General features: G+C 45.7%; 1 protein-coding gene across 5 annotated transcripts in view; it reads right to left on the reverse strand.

Moving 5' to 3' along the window:
* The window catches only part of NEDD4L (NEDD4 like E3 ubiquitin protein ligase), a 362,300-nt gene that overhangs the window by 326,785 nt on the left and 16,063 nt on the right, over positions 1-19,452 (reverse strand). The window lies entirely within an intron of this gene.

Raw genomic sequence — 19,452 nt, forward strand, 5'->3', positions numbered from 1 at the left:
TCAAGAGGCCGCCTCACTGCCAGGCAACTGGGGAGCCCAAGCCGCTGAACTCTATGCCCTGGCCCGAGCTTGCCAGTTGGCCGCTGGTAAGACCGTTACCATTTTTACTGATAGCAAATATGCTTTTGGAGTTGTGCATTGTCATATCCACCTCTGGAAGTTTCGAGGTTTCCAGACAGCTGCCGGTAAACCCATTCAGCACCTCCCCCTCATCCACAAGCTTTTGGACGCCCTCCAAAAACCCTCTGTCCTGGCTGTAGTTCACTGCCGGGCCCATACTAAAGATAGTAGCCCCGTTACCCGTGGGAATGCCCTGGCTGACGCCTCCGCCAAAAAGGCTGCCACCTTACCTTTAGCCATGCCCACATTGGCTATTGCAGCCTCCTCCTTTACTCCACCGCACCCCGTACCAGTACCCGCTGCTGAACTACAATCGTGGGAGAGCCTCGGGACCACTCTGGTCAAAGGGACCTGGCTTATGCCAGATGGCCGAGCCTGCCTCCCTCGCTCCACATACCCCGTGGCAGTTCGCTGGCACCATGATAAAGGGGGTCACTACGGCACGCACGCCCTCGTGGACACCATCGCTCGCTTTTGGTATGCTCCAGGCATTCAACCCTATTGCCTATCAATAGTGAAAGCATGCAGCACATGTCAGCATAATGGACCTGCTCCACCTCTTAACAAAATTAAGGGTGAAAGACCTCCGCCTGCTGCTCCATTTCAACATCTTCAAATTGACTTTGCAGATATGCCAAAGGCTTTTGGGAAAAAGCACCTCGTTTTGGTTTGCCCTCTGACTTCCTGGGTCGAAGCTTTTCCTACTGCTAATTGTACTGCTGTCACAGTGGCGAAGATTCTCCTTAGAGACATTGTACCCCGTTTTGGCATCCCTCTTGTGCTCGACTCAGATCGCGGACCTCACTTTACTGGTCATGTCCTTGGCCGTTTAGAACACGGACTGGGCATTTCACACTCCTTTCATACACCCGACCACCCCCAGTCTAGCGGGAAAGTTGAGCGTATGAATAGGGAACTTAAGTTTACATTGGCTAAATACTGTCAGGAAACAGGATTAAAGTGGCCTCAGGTACTTCCTTTGGTCCTGTTTCACCTTCGTACTCGCCCAACCCGCGCATTGGGATTATCCCCCTTTGAACTGCTCTATGGACACCCCCCTTTCAAAGGCGGGGCGCTACCACGTGCTGATGTTTCACTATTGGGAGGGGATCATATGACTGCGTGTCAGTTTCTCTCCCTACAGGCTCGCCTCCGTACCCTTTGGAAAGCCTCGCAGTTTTCCCAGACCGTGCCGCTGGAGGAACAGATCCACCTGTTCCAACCAGGGGACTTCGTCTGGGCCAAAAAGTTCGTTCGTGACGACACGCTCCAGCCAAGGTTTACTGGACCCCACCAGGTTCTTTTGACAACCCAGACTGCAGTGTTCCTGGAAGGACGCAAATCTTGGATCCACCACTCCCACGTCAAGCCAGCCGTAGTGGACCACAGTGACGGACCAGCAGCTCTTGTCACCACTGAGGACACTGCCTTCGACCAGTGGACCAGCTTACCTCTCTCAGACATTAGACTTAAACTGACTCGAAAAAAATGAGAGGACCCTTTATTCTGACAACTGTATGGTTTTTTTTATGCTTTTTTAGTTTATTTTCTACTTATGAAGATAATGCTTTTATTAGATATTCCCACGAGGTTAAAACTCGTATTTTAGGAAATAAAAGTAATTGCTGGGTATGTACTCAATTTCCAGTAAATGCAGCACAGGGACTCCCCTTCACACCCATTCCCCTAACCACTGCTAATATGACTTGGATGCCACCGACTAGAATAAAAGATCCAGTCCAACCCAATCTTACATGGGACAAAACAGGAGTGCCAGTTAACAAATATCTCAGGGTAACCAATCAAACAGGATCACTGTGTTTTGTTAAAGGAAAAGGGTCAACTTTTGTGGGAACAAGTAAATGCAACATATATTTTAATGGCACCGCCTTTAGTAAAAATCTTGGCTTCAAGCCTTGCGCATCCCACTTATCCCATATGTGGATCCCTCACCCCGATCCAACCTTTTCAACTTTTTCATGGAGAGGCAGGTTTTCAGAGTCAGTTTTTAAAAAGCCCTGCTCAGATCTCAAGGGTGTCCAACTAATTGTTAAAGGATACACAATTGCCTTCTACAACTGCTCAAGCAGTACTACACTGCCCTTTGAGAACAACACTACCAAATTGTGCCTCTGCAGTTCACACAACGACCCCTCTGCGTTACCAGGGGAACAGTGGTACAACGGGTGGTGGGTTACCTCCTACTTTGAGAAATGGAATACCCAAAACGCATTATATGGAACATACTGGGTGTGCGGGCCCAAAGCTTATTATTTTCTCTCCCCTGATTGGGCAGGGTCATGTTATTTGAAATGGCTAGCACCGCCTTCTTGCATCTCCCTCACTCCCCCTCATTTTCCCCACGTTCGTAACATCCGTGAAACTGACAGAGATATTAATCTCCGTGATGGTTTGTCCTGGCAGCGGTGGGCTGGTCACACTAGCTTGAAGGGTGCTATCATCCGTCTACAGGGACTATTAGAATCTTTGACCAATGAAACTGCAACCCTATTTGAAAATCAGGCCGGGGAAATGTCCCAGCTGCGCCAGTTAGCTTTGCAAAACAGAATGGCTTTAGACATAATGTTAGCAGCCCAGGGAGGAACTTGCGCCCTCATAAATGAAGAATGCTGTGTTTTTGTAAATGACACCTACTCTGACACTTTTCAACGTACCAAACACCTAAGGGAAATGGCTAAAAACTACTCTTCTGGCCAGCCACCTTATGATTGGTGGGGAGCCTTATGGAATTGGCTGCCCGGATTTGGGTGGGTTAAAAAACTCTTGGTGGGTGTTGTTGGGGCCATAGTAGTCCTTATAATACTGTGTTGCTGTATTCAGTGTGTCCCCTCCCTCATAAACTCATGTAAGTCAGTTTATTCTTTTCCCACTTCAGCTAAAAGCCTTACTCTCTTCGAATTGGCCCAGGCTGAAATTGCCAAGCGGCCCTTGAGATCTTAAAATAGGGTGTAGCTTTTTGATTAATAGTTATCCCAAAGCTACAAATGGAGGAATGTTGGGTCTAAACTTTTGGTGAACTTTGGGGAGCCAAAACACACCCAGACTGGCCGTCTCTGCATAATCCTTCCTGAACCCTTTTGAACAAAACACTGACCTGCAAACTACTCATGACACCCCCTTTATCAAGTAGCCATTAGCCTTTATCTCTATGCATTTACTTGTTAACTTGCTTTTCCTGTAAAATCTTGATTGATTATGCATGACCATTATCTTTTGTTAAATCACTTTGTTTACTTCTGTGTATAAATATTGATGCTCACCCCTAATAAAGGGGCCACACTTAATCTAAAGCTTTTAGAGCTAAGGATAGTGTGAGCCCATTGATCAACGCATTGGTGTCTGGTCTCTGACAGAATTGTGTGCCCCATACCAACTCCGCACGAACTCGGATGCTGGAGAGGTGAGTGAGGACTTGCTTTATTTACCTAACAGAACCACATACATTGGTAAAAAATAAAAATAAAAAAGTTTCCTAATTACTTATGTGGGATGGGATTTTCAAGATTCAGGGTTTTGTTTTAGTTTCCTGAACTACATCCTAGTCAAGGTCTGCAACAAAAGCATACAAGATAGGAACCATCTCAGCACTATAAATATTATGTCTCAGGAAAAAGCCAAGCAGAAAAACACAATAGTCTCTGTTCCTGAATCTCTCCTCCATTATAAACACAGAACATGGGAAAGTGCTCTATATCAGGAGAGAAATGCAACGAAAAAATCTGCATGGGAAAGTCTGCACATAAAACTTATCCATACAGTATCTGCTTCTAACTAGGCTGTTTAAAATCGCTCTTTTAGGAGCACTAAGTGCACCCACAAATTTAAGAATAGAGAACAAGATGTGGATAGCAAAAGAAGTTTAACAATAAAACTCTGCTACATTTGGAGCAGCTGCTGTATGTCACCTTTCCTTACTAGAATGCTCTTCAAGTGTTTTGCACTGAGTGACAGATCGTTTTTCTCCAGTTGTCTTCAAATGCTGGGTTTAAGAACAGCTGTTCTTTGTGTAGTATTGAGGTGCTCAACAAAAGTGCAGTTTCTGCTATGTACTCCTTTGAAACTTACTGTGCCCATGAACACTGTTGGATCTTATAAACATATTTGCCAGACAGATGCCACAATTTCAATCTCAACTCCACCTAGAGGAATAAGTTAGCCTGTACAGTCAAGGAAGGAAATCCATCTCTAAAGCAATAGCACTCTCTCAGACTTGCATCAAAGGAAGGAAGGGGGAAACGCAGTCACACACACACACACACACACACACACACACACACACACACACACACACACCTTTTCAAAATGAATGCCGGTATCCAAAAGTCTATCTGCATTTATGCTACAGAAGTTGCTTGCTGCAAGTCTTATGAGCAAGCCCCAGAAAGTTTAATATGGATAAATGTGAATGTTTATCTGAATCTTTTGGTCTTCAAAGCAACAAAAAAAACACGCACCAACACACCGGGGGGTGAAAGTCTTGCAATACCATCCTCCCAGAAGCATGGAATCCCTATTCACGCAGCACTTCCACTCATTTCAGTGGGAGTCGTTCACTTGTGTGTGTTCAGTTTCAGTGCTTGCTTAAGGGCTTTCCTTAATTGAGTTCACCTTCTGTAGAGCTACAAGTAAGTATTTGCATTGGACATGTTTGCACCTCTGTTGTTCACTTTCCAAAAGCTCTCCAGCAGATGAGTTCACTGGTAGAAATAACTAGTATAAGAAAATGATCATAAGGGAATGGGGGCTAGAGGGGAAGCTGGTACTCATGGAGCAAGTGTTCTCTGGATATTTCACAATTTCAGCTCCACCTAGAGGAAGAAGTCATGGTTGAACAAAGCAGCTGTCATTCAGAGCTACTGCTTCACTGCTGCTGGTGTAGCGCTCTGCTCACCTAGATGAGCAAAGCTGGCTTTAGCGATCTGCTCAAACTGCTGAATCAAGAGCCAAGTTAAGAAAAGGATTGGCAAATTAAAGCAAATGAACCCTAGTGCCTTTGCTAAACACACACACTCACCCACTCCCCAGCTTAGGAGAAGTAGATAGAAGGTAACTAAGTAGAGACAGGGCCCTTGTACAATTACTATGTCACAAAACAAGTAATAGACATGGATGGAAAATGTTGCCAGGGAAGATGTTTAAATCAGAAACTAGATGGTGATCGAGTTCAAAAAGCATGAAGATTTGTTTCTGGAGAGAAAATGGGACAGGGATAAAGAACTTAACAGAAAGGAGAGAGATAACTGGGATTGAATATCAACCAATGAAAGGCAGGTATGTTTGATCAGACAGACTTTTCTTGTTCTTCAAATCTGCAGAAACATTGTCTTTGTACCAAGAGTAAATATGGCAATTTTCAGGCTGAACAAGTTTTTCCTAGGTCAGAGCTGTAAGGTTCTAAAAACAGATAGTTAAGGTTGCATTTTGCTTCCATTATAAAATAAGGAGAGTCCACTACACAAGCACAATTTAACTCATGGATTATCTGGCATACACAGAGTATTATGCAGCACAAGCACACACTATACATTTATCAAAGGTAGCAGGAAGACTGGCTAAATAAGGTGTTTGGCCTCATCTTTGCTACAAAACATCTACCAAATACTGCTCCAAGATTCTTCGGGTTTTGAGCTAAATAAATCGAGTAGCCCTGAGATTTGACAGAGGCAAGAAATTCAAGAGGATTCCCAAACTGTATTGTTATATAGAAACAAGGTATTTCGAATGCTCCATTTATATTATACAATTTGAACAGTCAAAAGAAATGTAGCCAGTTTCTTTTAGGGGCCAGTAGGCCTAGTGCGTAGGCCACAGCTTGACAATTCTTCCCTTACCAAAGTCTGGGGGTGAGATGGTGGGCAGGGCAGAAGGTATGGGGACCCAGGCCCTCCCTTTCCACCAGTCACACGCAGCCCTTTGGGTGCGGGAATGGATTGGTTACCTCTTCCTGGTGCACCTGACAGAATCTCCCCTGAGGTGGGTCTCACCTCCCTACTCTTTTTTGGGGGTGTGGTCACAGAAGTTCCCATTCAGTCTCAGAAACTGTCAGTCAGTCAAATAAGTACTCTGCAGGCTTCTTCTTAGTGTCCAGTTATTTTCACCTAGTAAGGAGTGGGGGTGGGCCTTTCCACATGGTCCAGACCCTCTCTTGTGGATCACTTTGCATCCAGAAGCTGCAAACCAGCTTGCTCCCTTTGGACATCCTCTCCTTCTCTCTCTCTAGCTGGTAAGAGTCCCCTTTTGAGAAGATCCTTCACTTAGAGCATGCTCTACAGCTGTTGAGGGGTGGGGCCCCTCTCAATCTAGTACTCTCCTTCCCTTCCTAAGGCCTTGTCTATACTACAGAGTGTTGTTGACAAAAAAGTTATGTTGACACTCAAAAAGCGCTATAATAAAAATCAGTATTGCATGTTCACACTCACTCCCTTGGTCAGCAGAGTGCATCCACAGTTGGGGCATTATCATTGACTGTGTGAGCAATGCACTGTGGGTACCTATCCAACAGTCCTGCTCGACACCTTCTGTCGCTAGGTCTTGTTGGAAGGTGGAGCAGATCACAGCTCATCTTGGGCCTGGGCTCAATGTGCTATGATGCATTGCTTTCTGTCCCAGTATTGCATGGGCTTCCAGCTTTCTTTCACAGCATTTTTCAACAGCCCTGGTTTGCTGTGCACCCCACCATCTTCGTGAGGAGGAATGGATTCTGCATTGCTCTCCTGTGCTCTGATAACTGTCATTAAGGCACTGTGGATAGCAGTGCAGTTAATCACGAAGTTCCTAATTGAAGAAGACTCCCAGTTGCCTGACATGCTGCATGATATGGATCGGAACAACTTTAGATTGCTTTTGGCATTCATGGAACAGTTGCAGATGACAGATTGTCGCTTTGGGACTCGAGAAACAAGCACTGAATGGTGGGATCACATTGTCATGCAGGTTTGGGATCATGAGCAGTGGCTATAGAACTTTCAGATGCAGAAAGCCACCAGATTGACAAAGCCAGAAGAGTACCCAGAAGTCACCTACTACAAGACAAGCCCAACAAAGAAAACAGAAGCCACTAGCTGTCACCTTCAGCCCCCAACTAAAACCTCTCCAGCACACCAAAGATCTGCAACCTATCCTGAAAGATGATCCCTCACTCTCACAGATCTTGGGAGACAGACCAGTCCTCGCTTACAGACAGCCCCCGCAACCTGAAGCAAATACTCACTAGCAATACACACACCATGCAACAAACAGTAACCCAGGAACCTATCCTTGCAACAAAGCCCGATGCCAACTCTGTCCACATATCTATTCAAGTGACACCATCATAGGACATCACATCAGCCACGCCATCAGGGGCTCGTTCACCTGCACATCTACCAATGTGATTTATGCCATGTGCCAGCAATGCCCCTCTGCCATATACATTGGCTAAACCAGACAGTCTCTACGGAAAAGAATAAATTGACAAAATCTGACATCAGAAATCATAACATTCAAAAGTCAGTGGGAGAACACTTCAACTTCTCTAACCACTCAGTGAGACCTGAAGGTGGAAATTTCACAACAAAAAAACTTAAAAAAAAAAAAAAAGAAAAGAGAGAGACTCTAAAGAGACTGCAGAACTTGAATTAATAAGTTAATTGTATCTAATTTGCATAAGTCTGAACAGAGACTGGGAATTGCTGGGCCATTACACTAATTGAACTTATTTCCCTATGTTAAGTATCCTCACACCTTCTATGGGTCATCTTGATTATCACTTCAAAAGTTTTTTTTCTTCCTGCTGATGACAGCTCATCTCGATTGGCCTCTTCCAGTTGGCATGGCTACTTCCAACTTTTCATGTGCTCTGTATGTATAAATATCTTCTTGCGGTATGTTCCAGTCTATGCATCCGATGAAGTGGGCTGTAGCCCATGAAATCTTATGGTCAAATAAATTTATTAGTCTCTAAGGTGCCACAAGCAGGGCTGGCTTTAAGCAGATTCACCCGATTCCCCGGAACCGGGCCCTGCGACAAAGAGGGCCCCGTGCCAAAGGGGCCCCACTCCGGGGATCTTCGGCAGCATTAAAATGGCAGCGGGTCCTTCAGTGCTGCGGAAAACCCAGAGCGGACTCCCCGCTGCCGAAGTGCTGCTGAAGCCCCGGACCGCTGCTGAGTATTCCAATCAGGCCCCACAGGTCATAAAACAAGCCCTGGCCAGAAGTACTCCTGTTCTTCTTCCTGGAACTGTGTGTGGAGCGTGCCCCAGCACTACGGCACAAGAACACCAGAATGAGAGCTGTCCTATTGGTAGAGAAGTGCATGACAATCGCTGTGTGGAAGCTGGCAACTCCAAACTGCTACCAGTCAGTCGGGAATCAATTTAGAGTCACGAAGTTGACCGTTGGGGCTACATTAATGCAAGTGTGCAGGGCAAGTAATTGCATCCTTCTACGAAGGAGTAGGACTCTGGGACGTGTGCGTGAAATAGTGGATGGCTTGTAGAAATGGGTTTCCCCTAACTGTGGATGAGTGATAGATGGCACACATATTCCTATGGCTAAAACGCAGCTGGGACTTCATAGCTTCCTCTCCCCATATACTGAGTAGATACAGCAGCTCCACAGTGATCCAAGCAGGAGAGCGTTTGCTGCATTAAGCTCCCATGGTCACCTGGGAAGATGCAATGAGACCTCTCCACACTGAGCCAACAGGAAGTGGAATTTCAAAAATTCCCAGGGCTTCTAAGGGGGAAGAGTGAAGGGTTGTTTACCTGGCTGCAAGGCAGCAGAGTTCAAACTACTGACCACAGCGGTCAGGATGGGCATTGTGGGACACTTCCTGGAGATCAATTAAAGCAATAAAATCAAGGATGGTGTCTACACTGGACTTTGCCGACAAAAAATTTGTGCAAAAAGCCTTGTCTCTCATTGGGGTGGTTTTATTTTGCTGCCAAAACAGGGCATTTTTGCCACCAAAAGTCACATTACAGAGCTGCCTTTTGTCAAGGAAACTCTGTAGTGCAGACAAAACCTAAGTCTCCATATGGGGGTCTGTAAACCCCATCACAGGGACTCTTAATTTGATTGCTATGGACAACACATCTAATGCCAACCACAGTAACAGAGTGAGCACTGCATAGGGCCTTCGAGATCAGAGGCAGAAATTCCAGAGAGCTGCCTGGAACAGTTGAAGACCCGATTCCCCAGAGAACCTCTGCAGACCAGTCTCCTTTTGCCTGTGTTGAAAACCTCAAGGTCTCTCCAGCAATTGTCCCTGGACAGTGCTACTGTTTTCCTGTCCCCTGGAGTTTGGGCTCCTTCTGCAGGCACTCAAAGACAGTGTAATCCAGGCCTGAAGAGACTGAGTTTCCATGATGTGAACCTTGCTGACTACTAGAAGGAAGTTCTCCTCCTGCTGCAGGACCCTGTCCTTCAAGAAATTACTGGAGCTCTAGACGCACACCTCTGCACAATGACATTGCTTCAGGTTATCACTATATTTGTGTTAGTGGAGGAGGGCTTCCATGACTATTCTTGGCTCTAGAAAAATAGATGTCCTTGCTTTCATGTTGATCTTGTTCCTTAAACTACCTGAAAGTGTCAGTGGCAGCTACTCACCAAAGTTAGAGGTTGCAAGCAGTTCTGAGCCCATATCTCCAGTTTTATCGTGTGTTACTTCTACTGCTCCTTACTTCTTTTCATCAATAACTCAGAATTGAACAGATACATTCATTGGATGCGATACCCTGGTAACGAACACCAATATTGTTCAAGGGAATTGGGCAAGTCTGAATACTTATCTCTTTCATGAGTTGCCTTTTAGTTTTGTTTCTGCTTCTTACTATAGCATGCCGTGGACTTTCTTCTCAAAGAATTTCCCCCTTTCAGTTGTGTGAGGTTGGTACAATCCCAAAACAAAGTAATCTTTGACATGAAATCATCCTCAATCTACTGCAAATCCACATGCAGTCTTATGTTTGTTCTCTGTTTGTTACCTCTTTGGACTATGTCTCTCTAGTTCTCCCCGCCCTCGGAAGTTTAATCCTTCCCCTGAAGGCCACTGAAACCATTACAATCTCTGTAAATACTTTAAAAGGTGGTGGCCAACCCGAATGGCCATGTCTTACATTGGTATTCAGAGTCTAGATATGTAAATCTTAGTTATTTGCAGTGACACTTTCTGATAAGAATATGTAAATAGACCTATAGCTACTGATATTAGGAATTCTCCCAGGGAGACTGGTCACCAGATTAGAATCACTGTCTGTACATATTGTTTAGCTCTTAGTACATTTTAGGGGAGAATATCCCACAGTTCTCCCCTCTTCCCTCCTCTAGTCTTTATTGGAACCCTACAATGTAACAAGCCAGTCCTGAAAATTTCTACTTCCGCTGCCTTCAAGCATGGTCGATCTTGATCATGTCTATCAGGTACTTAGACAAGATGGGTGAGGTAATCTCTTTTATTGGACCAACTTCTGTTGCTGAAACACACAAGCTTTTGACCTCTGTAAGCCTGAAACTCTGTCTTTCACAAGTTCATCCAATAAAAAGTTTTACCTCAGCCACCTTGTCCCTCTAATATCCTGGGACCAACACCACTATATATCATCAGGTACTCATGACATTTGAGAAACAGGAGCTTTGCAATCTCTGGAGGGAGATTTTCAGAAAGTTAGTGGCATAATGCAGATCATTCTTAGCACATCTATCGATCAGCACACACTGCCCATTTGTCTAGAACATGGCTTAGAACAGCAGTTTTCAAAAAGGGGTCTGTGGAGCCAGTTTCCAGGGGCCGTGGGGCTAAAGCCCAGTGGCCTGAGCTCAGCACCCACAACATGGCAGAAGCCATGAGCTCTGAGGTTTTCCCTCCCATTCCTCCCCAGGCCCTGGAGGTTTTTACAGCATGTTGGGGGCCTTAGAAGGAAAAAGGTTGAGAACCCTGACCTAGAGGGAAGGTCATGGTCTTTTCAATGATACTGGAGAATTCTTTTAAAAGTAGTCATGGCTTAAAAATTGAAGCCATTTCTTCACACCAACCGACTCTAGTATACAGTTGAAGAGTTTATTCTTAAACCATATTTATGAACAATGGTTTATTAAGGTAATGGTGGGCTGTTAGAAAAGATGAGGAAAAGTAAGAATGGCTCAAGATAAGCCACTTCTCAGCAAACACCTGAGGATTGTTAAGGGATAATTCCTGCCTGGGTTGACACATACGGGCTACCAGAGCACACGCTAGCACTCTTAAAAAACAGTCATGCACACAGTGCTTTGAAGTCATGGCTCAGGCTGGAACCCTGACTCTGAAGTCCACTCCCCATCTAGGCTTCAGAATCCAAGCCACAACTCCCAAGAGCTGTCTACACAGCTATTTTTGGAGTGCTAAATCCCCAAGGCTTGCTGTTGTGGACCATGTGAAATGTATTCAAAAAAAGTCCTGGGAACACAAGAGAATTACAGGCAGCTTAACTCTTGCCTCCACAAGAAATTGTAGCTATGTTGGCAGGAAAGCTTCTCTGAGCACTTAGGTCAGTATAACTTATGACATAAATTCTACTAAAGTACAATTTGGGAGTGGGAGTGTATTCAGAGACCCAGTGCTTAATTTGTAATGAAAGACGTGCTGGGGCTCAAGCAATTTTTTACTTTCACAACTGACGTGGTAGTGTAGACATAGGACAGACGTGTGTAGACTATTTAAAAAACAAGTTTCGCTTTCGGTTAAGAAGGCTGTCCGACTCCTGTATACTCCAGGTCACAGACTCCCAATGGGAGGAACCACAGATGCCAGAACTCAGGTCAGAGCCATTGCATATGCATGGCTGACACGCAAGGTGCTGTAGCACCAGGCCTGGTCTAAGAAAGAGAGAACTGCAGAATTTCACCTCAGAATAGGTAAAGGCATAAGGCCAGTCTCCTGAGGGAGTGTATTCAGAGACCCAGTGCTTAATTCATAATGAAAGACTTGCTGGGGCTCAAGCAATTTTTTACTTTCACAATTGACGTGGCAAGCCCAAAAAGGTGCCAGGACTATGAACTGCCAAGCCTAGCAGTGCTGGGGCTCAGTCCTGGCATAAATTAAGCACTGCAGAGACAACAAAGGGAACAGAGATACACTGCAGGTGGAAGCTACCAGGGTTAAGTTAAAAGCTATCCCTTGAAATTTTAACTTATGCCAGATCTGGGTGACAGAGTCAGGGAGCTACAGATGGCTCCTTCGCAGCTTTCCTCCTCCTCAACCCCAACACTATATTGAAGCTGTGCTCAGGGACAATGGAAACTAACCCAACAAGTCACATCTTCCCTATTTTTGATGGAATCATTTTGGCTACAGAGAGAACAGCAGTGGGAAGATGATTTCACAAGAGGTTTTTCTCCTTTGTCAGGAGTTTGAGCTAAATAAGTGTTAAACAAGAACGGTAAACAAAACAAAACCAATTTAGATAAATCAGCCTAGAGCTCCCATCCATTCTCAGTTAAATCAACAACCAGGCTCTTGTGATGTCAGAAGACCACTACCTCTTCTGTTTTACCAAAGCACCACAGGGATGTCAGAAGAGTTGTTTCCAAAAGATAACAAAACTGGTATTTCTAGTATAACGAGATTACAGAAAGGATATAAAAAACAGCTCTGGGATTTTCTTTGTACAGTTGTAGAGTTGGCACAAGGCTCAAGCAGGTTCCTTTGTGTATCAGCTTTACAGTAAATTCATTATATTTATAATGTTTCAAATGTTTGATACATGCAAAAATGAGAAAAGTGTTACAATTCAGGTTTCCACAGCAACACTAACACGTTCAGTACTTGAATCATGCTATTTGTACTAAATACTTCTCTTAATATACAGACTCAGCAGGGCAGAGTTACAGTTAATTCAGAAGTCTTAGCTTTCACATTTCAAATACTGCAATTTTAATGCTGAGAAACTTCTATATCCTTGGTCTATTTAAAAAAAAAAAAAAGGATTGTGGTCATGGTGTTTACAACTAATTACAGACAATTTGAGGAAACTGGATTTTAATTAACATTTACATTTAAACTTCTTATGTTACCTAGTTATGGTTTGGGCATTTAGCTCTGCTTTTCACCCAATCCTAACACTTCCCTCCTTTCCACCCACCCCACACTTCACCCGCTGTGCACATATTTAAGCAGTCCCTAGAATGCATTCAAATACCTACACCAAGACATCCAGTTGTAAGTTACTTACTGCATAAAGGACCTGAGGTTACTTACACTAACATTAGAACTAGATACACCAAGTGGTAAATGTGTTGGTGGTTTGAGGAAAAAAGCTCAGAGGTGGAGTTGTACAATATGAGTTTGAGGGACCTAACCAACAGAAATCTGTCTGTATAATGCACTCAAGTGAAGGCGTTCTGCACATAACTATCAAGTCAATCAATTGGTAGCAAAGAGGATAGGAGGAGCAGTTTAATTAAAGTATCAGAGGGGTAGCCATGTTAGTCTGGATCTGCAAAAGCAGCAAAGAGTCCTGTGGCACCTTATAGACTAACAAACGTATTGGAGCATGAGCTTTCGTGGGTGAATACCCACTTCGTCGGATGCATATTGATCTGTGACACTTTAAATAATGCCACTGTTAGAAGTAAGGGTGGGGAAGGGTGGAGTTACCGCTGTTCAACAGTTGAAACAGGTATTAAAACAAGCACTGAGAATACAATGGGTCAACATTAATGGACAGTGTTAAAAACCAATAGCATCCAAGGTGAATAGGATGCCGTACTAGCAACGATGGAGCACATTTGCCGAGGCACCAGGACTGGAGGATAAGATGTGGTAAAAATACCAGAGTCCTGCCTGCGCTACAGTTCCACCATTACTACCACCAGTGGAGTGGAAACGTGTGAATTACGGGTAAGGCAGCCACAATTCAGCTCTTTTGCACATTATAGGATTAAAGTTAATTTTATAAAATTGATGTTAACTTTAATCCCATAATGCACAAAAGAGCTGAATTACGGTTACCTTGGAAACCACACACTTTAATTTCTTTATATTATGGAGGTTTTTATGGATCTTTGCATTTACATTTTAGTACAGACTTGTGCCTCACTGATTCTTAAGATTCCTTTCTGTCACACTCAATTGTTCACACTTTCCAAAGCATAGTTGTTCAAGATTTCATTTTAATTTGAACACACTTAATATTTTCCAGTTAGTGGATTGAGGGGAAAAGAACACTGGATAAAAGCTGGTGGACTCGTACACAAAAAACCCAAAATGAGCTCACATCTGCTCCCTTTAGAAAAGGTAGCTGTGGCACGAGGGACCACACCTTTACATACAAGTCTGGCACATGGTAAAATATTTCACAGTGAACTAGTATTACTCCTCAGCAAAATAGGAACACAATGCCTGCTAAGGAGCTGTGAAGGGGCACCGTATACCTTTCAAACACAATACCAGACCAGGCCTAAGAAGAGCCATTTCCTCACCACTAAAATATATACATGCACTTTTTAAATAATGACAACTGTCCTGGGAATCAATGAATGATGATTGTTACCTCAAGTAATTAATGGTCTTCTCCTGGGCAGCATCTGTGGGACTTGTTATCCTGATAGTGGGTTTCCAGGGTAATGTGCACTGTTCCAAGTTGTGCAATCAAGGTAGCCAACCTGCCAATTGAGCTTCCCAAACTTCCCAGTAGTCACTGATGGAACATGTGTCCTTTTTTTCCCACCCCAGCAATACATTGACAAAAGAAGGGGCCCAAGTTAATGGTAAATGCAAGCCTTAGCTGGGTCATCATGACAAGTATCTAGGATGTGCCAGATACCACATTTCCGGATTCTGGACTTTTTGAAGAAGGCAAAGGACAACTCTTTTCTCACCAAGCAAGAGACAATTATAGTCTCTTTCCCCTTGTGACCACAGGCAATGACTTTTGCCATAGCTAGTAATCAAGAGAAGGTTTCACACTACAAGGAGGTGGAGAAGTGCACTTGCAGAAGCTTCCAATAGATCTGGATATGTAACTGTACTGTCAAAACAAGTAGTATGTCCATCACTGGTCTTACAAGTACTGAGGGCTACACTGGAAAGGGGGGGTTGCTGCTCTTCTGGGTTTTTATTTTGTAGCATTGCACCTTTATAATGCAGTGTCATATACTTTTGTGCTATGTGAGAAGTAAGTAAAATAGGATTTAATTGAGTTATGGTCTTCCAGCAAGAGGCAACAGAGCAATCCAAGAATCCCCTGTAGTTACACTGCCCTGAAAATTTGGCATTTTAAAAAAAATACCTTAAAGTTCACCAGACAGAGGACACTCATGGCCCTCAGTTCCAGTCTGCCAGAGAGCTAACTGGCCTAAGATCCTAGGCTTGTTTTCCAAGGTTTCATTGCTATCTAAAAACAACAACGACATCCACTGGGCCTAATTTACAGAGTTAAGCAACTTACTCACTATAGCACTTTAAATGTTGAAGAGGCATATAAAGGCAACCATCTCCCCGACACTGCTCCCCATTCTCCCAAACAGGGTATTACAGTACTTGCTGTAAAAACATATTTGGAAGAACGGGGAGTGGTGTGGGGGAGGTTCTATTGCCTTTAACCTTGATTCTGGTTAGATGCCTCTTCAAATTTGAAGTGCTATAAAAAAAAAGCATATTTTTCTCACGTCCCCATATACCGATTTATTTACATAATGGCCACAATACTAAGCAAGACTACCACAAATCAAGCCCTTAGAAACAAAGAACTATGAGTTACAAGCCATAAAGTGAAAAAATTGACAGATGTAACAAGCTACACATACAGTTCAATTTAAATTTACTGTGTTAAACTACAACCATGAGTTGGCTCAGTGACTGCAGAAAGTCTTGTGCTCTGTTAAAGATTCTTATTCCAAAAGTCAGTTTAAAGATCATTTTGTGGAGTCCAAACAAGCAAATACTGGCTGAGATTTTTTTTAATGCAGCTATAATTTAGTTCAGTGAACCAAGATCTAGCAAGACTTTGACCTAACCAGAATACTGAAGTAGAGTTACTTGAAAATAGTTATTAGTTATCCATTTATTGAGTGAATTTCCCTGTAGCAATTCCATGGAACAACTAGCGTGCCTTGAGCAGCCACATCCACTGCATCAAAGCCCAGATTTGCTCTCTAAGCAACATTTTGGGTGGATGACCCAAGGTGCCATAGTCAAAAGGTAAGGAGCAGGCTGGGCCCAGAGCACGAAGCCACAGAAGGGAACTTGGGGCAACGGCAGGGGGGGTAGGAAGACACCATGGCCTAGGGGCAACCTGGAGGGGTTGGGGGAGGACCAGCGGGGTTGCCAAAATAAGTTTGCCCAGGATGCTATTTTCCCTAAGGCCAGCCCTGTTTGATCCCCACCCCCGAGCACAGGAAACAAACTCACAATTGCTCTCCCAGTTCTCTTTGCTAGAAAGCTCCTACACCTATAGCATGCACATTGCTCCTGGGAGAATTCTGCACCCGTGCAGTGGTGCAGAATTTGTGTGTCCTGCAGATTTCTTTGCTTCCCCACGGAAAAATGACTTTCTGATGGGGAAGCAAAGGAAAGCCGCAAGAGCAGTCACATTCCCCTCCCCAGCAGCACAGGTGCATTATTTTGGGCACCCAGAGGAAAGGTAAACTACCGCTGGGGATACTCTAGCTGGTGCTCGGTCAGACCCACCTCCATGCATCCAGCCCCACTCCCCCACCACCAGAGCCCCCACACAACTCCACCCCACCAAGCCTTACCCCTTGCTTCCAGAGCCCCCTCTCCTGCATCCAGCTCTTCCCAGCCTCACGCAAGGCTGGAGATGCCCTGACGCATGACTCCTACCCTGCACCAAGCTCAAATGCTAGTCCTGGTTGGGCTGGGCGTAGGGGAGAGGAGTGCATTTCCCCCGTATGGAGTGGCCAGGGCTGACCCACTCCAAGAAAGTTCCCTCCGGTTCCACACTCCATTGCTCCTCAGCTGCAGGAAGAGGGGTCATTGTACAGTGAGATGCTCCACTACCTGCCCAACCCTGGGCATCTAGACCCCCACCACACACACGAACAAACCTCCACCACAGAGTCCCAACCCCCCATCACACCCAGCACTTCCTGCTGAACCCTGCCCCCATTGCATCCAGACCCCTGCTGAGCCCCAACCTTTCCTTCTGAACCCTCCCTCCCTCCATACCCAGACCCCGCTGATCTCTCCCTCCACATCCAGACCCTGAACCTGGAGCAACCCTGCTGAGCCCCCCACACTTGAACCACCCTGACAAGCTCCCACCCCCCACACACACATCTTGATGACCCTGACAAGCCCCCATACTCAAACATCCACCCACCTGAGCCCCAACAATCTTCATCTGGACTGCCCCTGCAGAGTCCCATTGCCCCTACATCTGGGACACCCTCCCCCCCAAAAAATGAGCACCTTTGCATCTAGATCTCCCTGCACCCAGACCCCACACTGAGCAACCCACACAGAACCCTCTCACCCCACACCTGGATCACACCACCCCCACCCAGACACAAAGTCCCTTTGCACTTGGATCCAGTCAGGCTGACTCTGCCTGCCCTCACCTGGTCCACCTGGCACAGAGGTGCAGGGCCCTGGAGTGTTTCTTGGGTAGGCCCAGCCCTTGTGCTGTGTCAGGACTGAATTCTTTATCAAAAGGTCTGTAAAGGCGCCCGGCCGGGGCTCGACTCTCCCTGAGGAGGAGGGGAGCCACACCAGCCTCGATACACGTCGTCTACTTCAGCCCCCTTCCTCAGGGCTGAGCGACGCTGCACAGTCGCTCCGGGCCCCAGCCTTCTGCTATAGGGCGGGGCAACAAACACAAAGTTATAGAGGCTCAGAACCTCTTGGCTCAGGGCTGAGCAACAATAGTTCAGGCAGCTCAAGCCCTCTGGGGCAGGACCGAGCAGGGGCACAGTTAAAGGGGCCCAGCCCTTGGTTCGGGCAGGGTACCAAACACACAGTTACAAAGGCTCAGACCCTCATGGCTCAGGGTCGAGCAGTCAGTCACTAGACTTGATGGCCTCCTTAGGCCGGGGAGAGGGGGATTCTGCCACCCGGGTATGGGTGGAAGGGGGAACGCAGGCCCACCCGCTCCACTGCGTTCCAGCCCGGGGCCCTAGTAGCGGCTATCACCGCTAACGGTCAGTGGGGTTCCTGGCCGCAACACCTTGACATGGGTTCAGGTACACTTGCAGCCTGACTGGGGTCGGCTGCCCCCAGGCTGCTTCCAATCTCCCCCTCTGGGTCTACCTGTTCTGTGGCGTCAGCCCCGGGGAAGTTCAGTAGCATGGGCCCCTCCCGGCCAGGGCTGGGTGGTAGGTCTGGCAGTACCTCTGGGAAGTCCGGCCAGGCCTGCTCCAGGGGTTCCTCAGGGTAACAGCAGGGACGGGGAGACTCCGGCAGCTCCTCGTCGTAGCGGGCGTGGCGAAGCTCTGGCAGCTCAGGGCACCTGCCCTGGGCCTTAGCAGCCTCCCAGTCATGAGCACCTCCTGGCAAGTCTGCTCCTGACGGCAGCTGGGCTTCAACTGAGCACCGCCAGCCGGCTTTTATACTTCCGGGTCGCCTCCTGACCCTGAGGGGTGGGTCCAGTGCCCTGTGGCCCCACCCCTTCCGGCCCCTGGCGGGCCTCGCTACAAGGTCACACTAAGAAAGTTAAGTAAGTTTTTGCAAACAAGTGACAGCTATTTAAATTGTAGAGCTTGATGGTTCTGATTTCATGTCTTTATTATAAATATAAAAAAAAAACGACATGAAGTCTTCCTAAACTTCCTATATTATTAGGACCCAAATATTGTGGCACATGAAAGGTAGTCCCCCCAACTCCCATGTTCCCCCAACCTGTAAAAGCTGAAAGTATATATTAGCTTGATGTTACAGTATTCAGGCCATTCTTAATATATGTATTCCTTGAACAGGTATCTCTACAGTTTTATAAATATTGAGATAAATAATCTAACACATTAAGGAACATGCAGCCCCAGCCAGCATTTTGCCATTGTTGGGTTTGCTTATTTATATTCGGCCAATGCAATACATTTTTTCTCCATCGATCTCAGAATAAATGCAATCAAATCCCAATCTTTAATGGCTTCACCTTCCCATTTCATTTTATTACCCACAGATTAGTTTTTCTCTACCTTCCTACCACCCCAAAACCACCACCACAATCCAGGCATGAGCAGAGGAACAAAGTGGAAAGCAGAGGTTCTTTAGAAATCCTGTCAAGTTAATTTTGCTGATCCACTTGCACATGCACAAAGTGAAAGCAGATCTAACAGAAAGGTACTCTTCACAGCATTTATCTCAAGCCTGGTGGCATCACTGCAATAGGCCAG

Source organism: Gopherus evgoodei, chromosome 6 (assembly GCF_007399415.2).
Source record: "Gopherus evgoodei ecotype Sinaloan lineage chromosome 6, rGopEvg1_v1.p, whole genome shotgun sequence".
NCBI lineage: Eukaryota > Metazoa > Chordata > Testudines > Testudinidae > Gopherus > Gopherus evgoodei.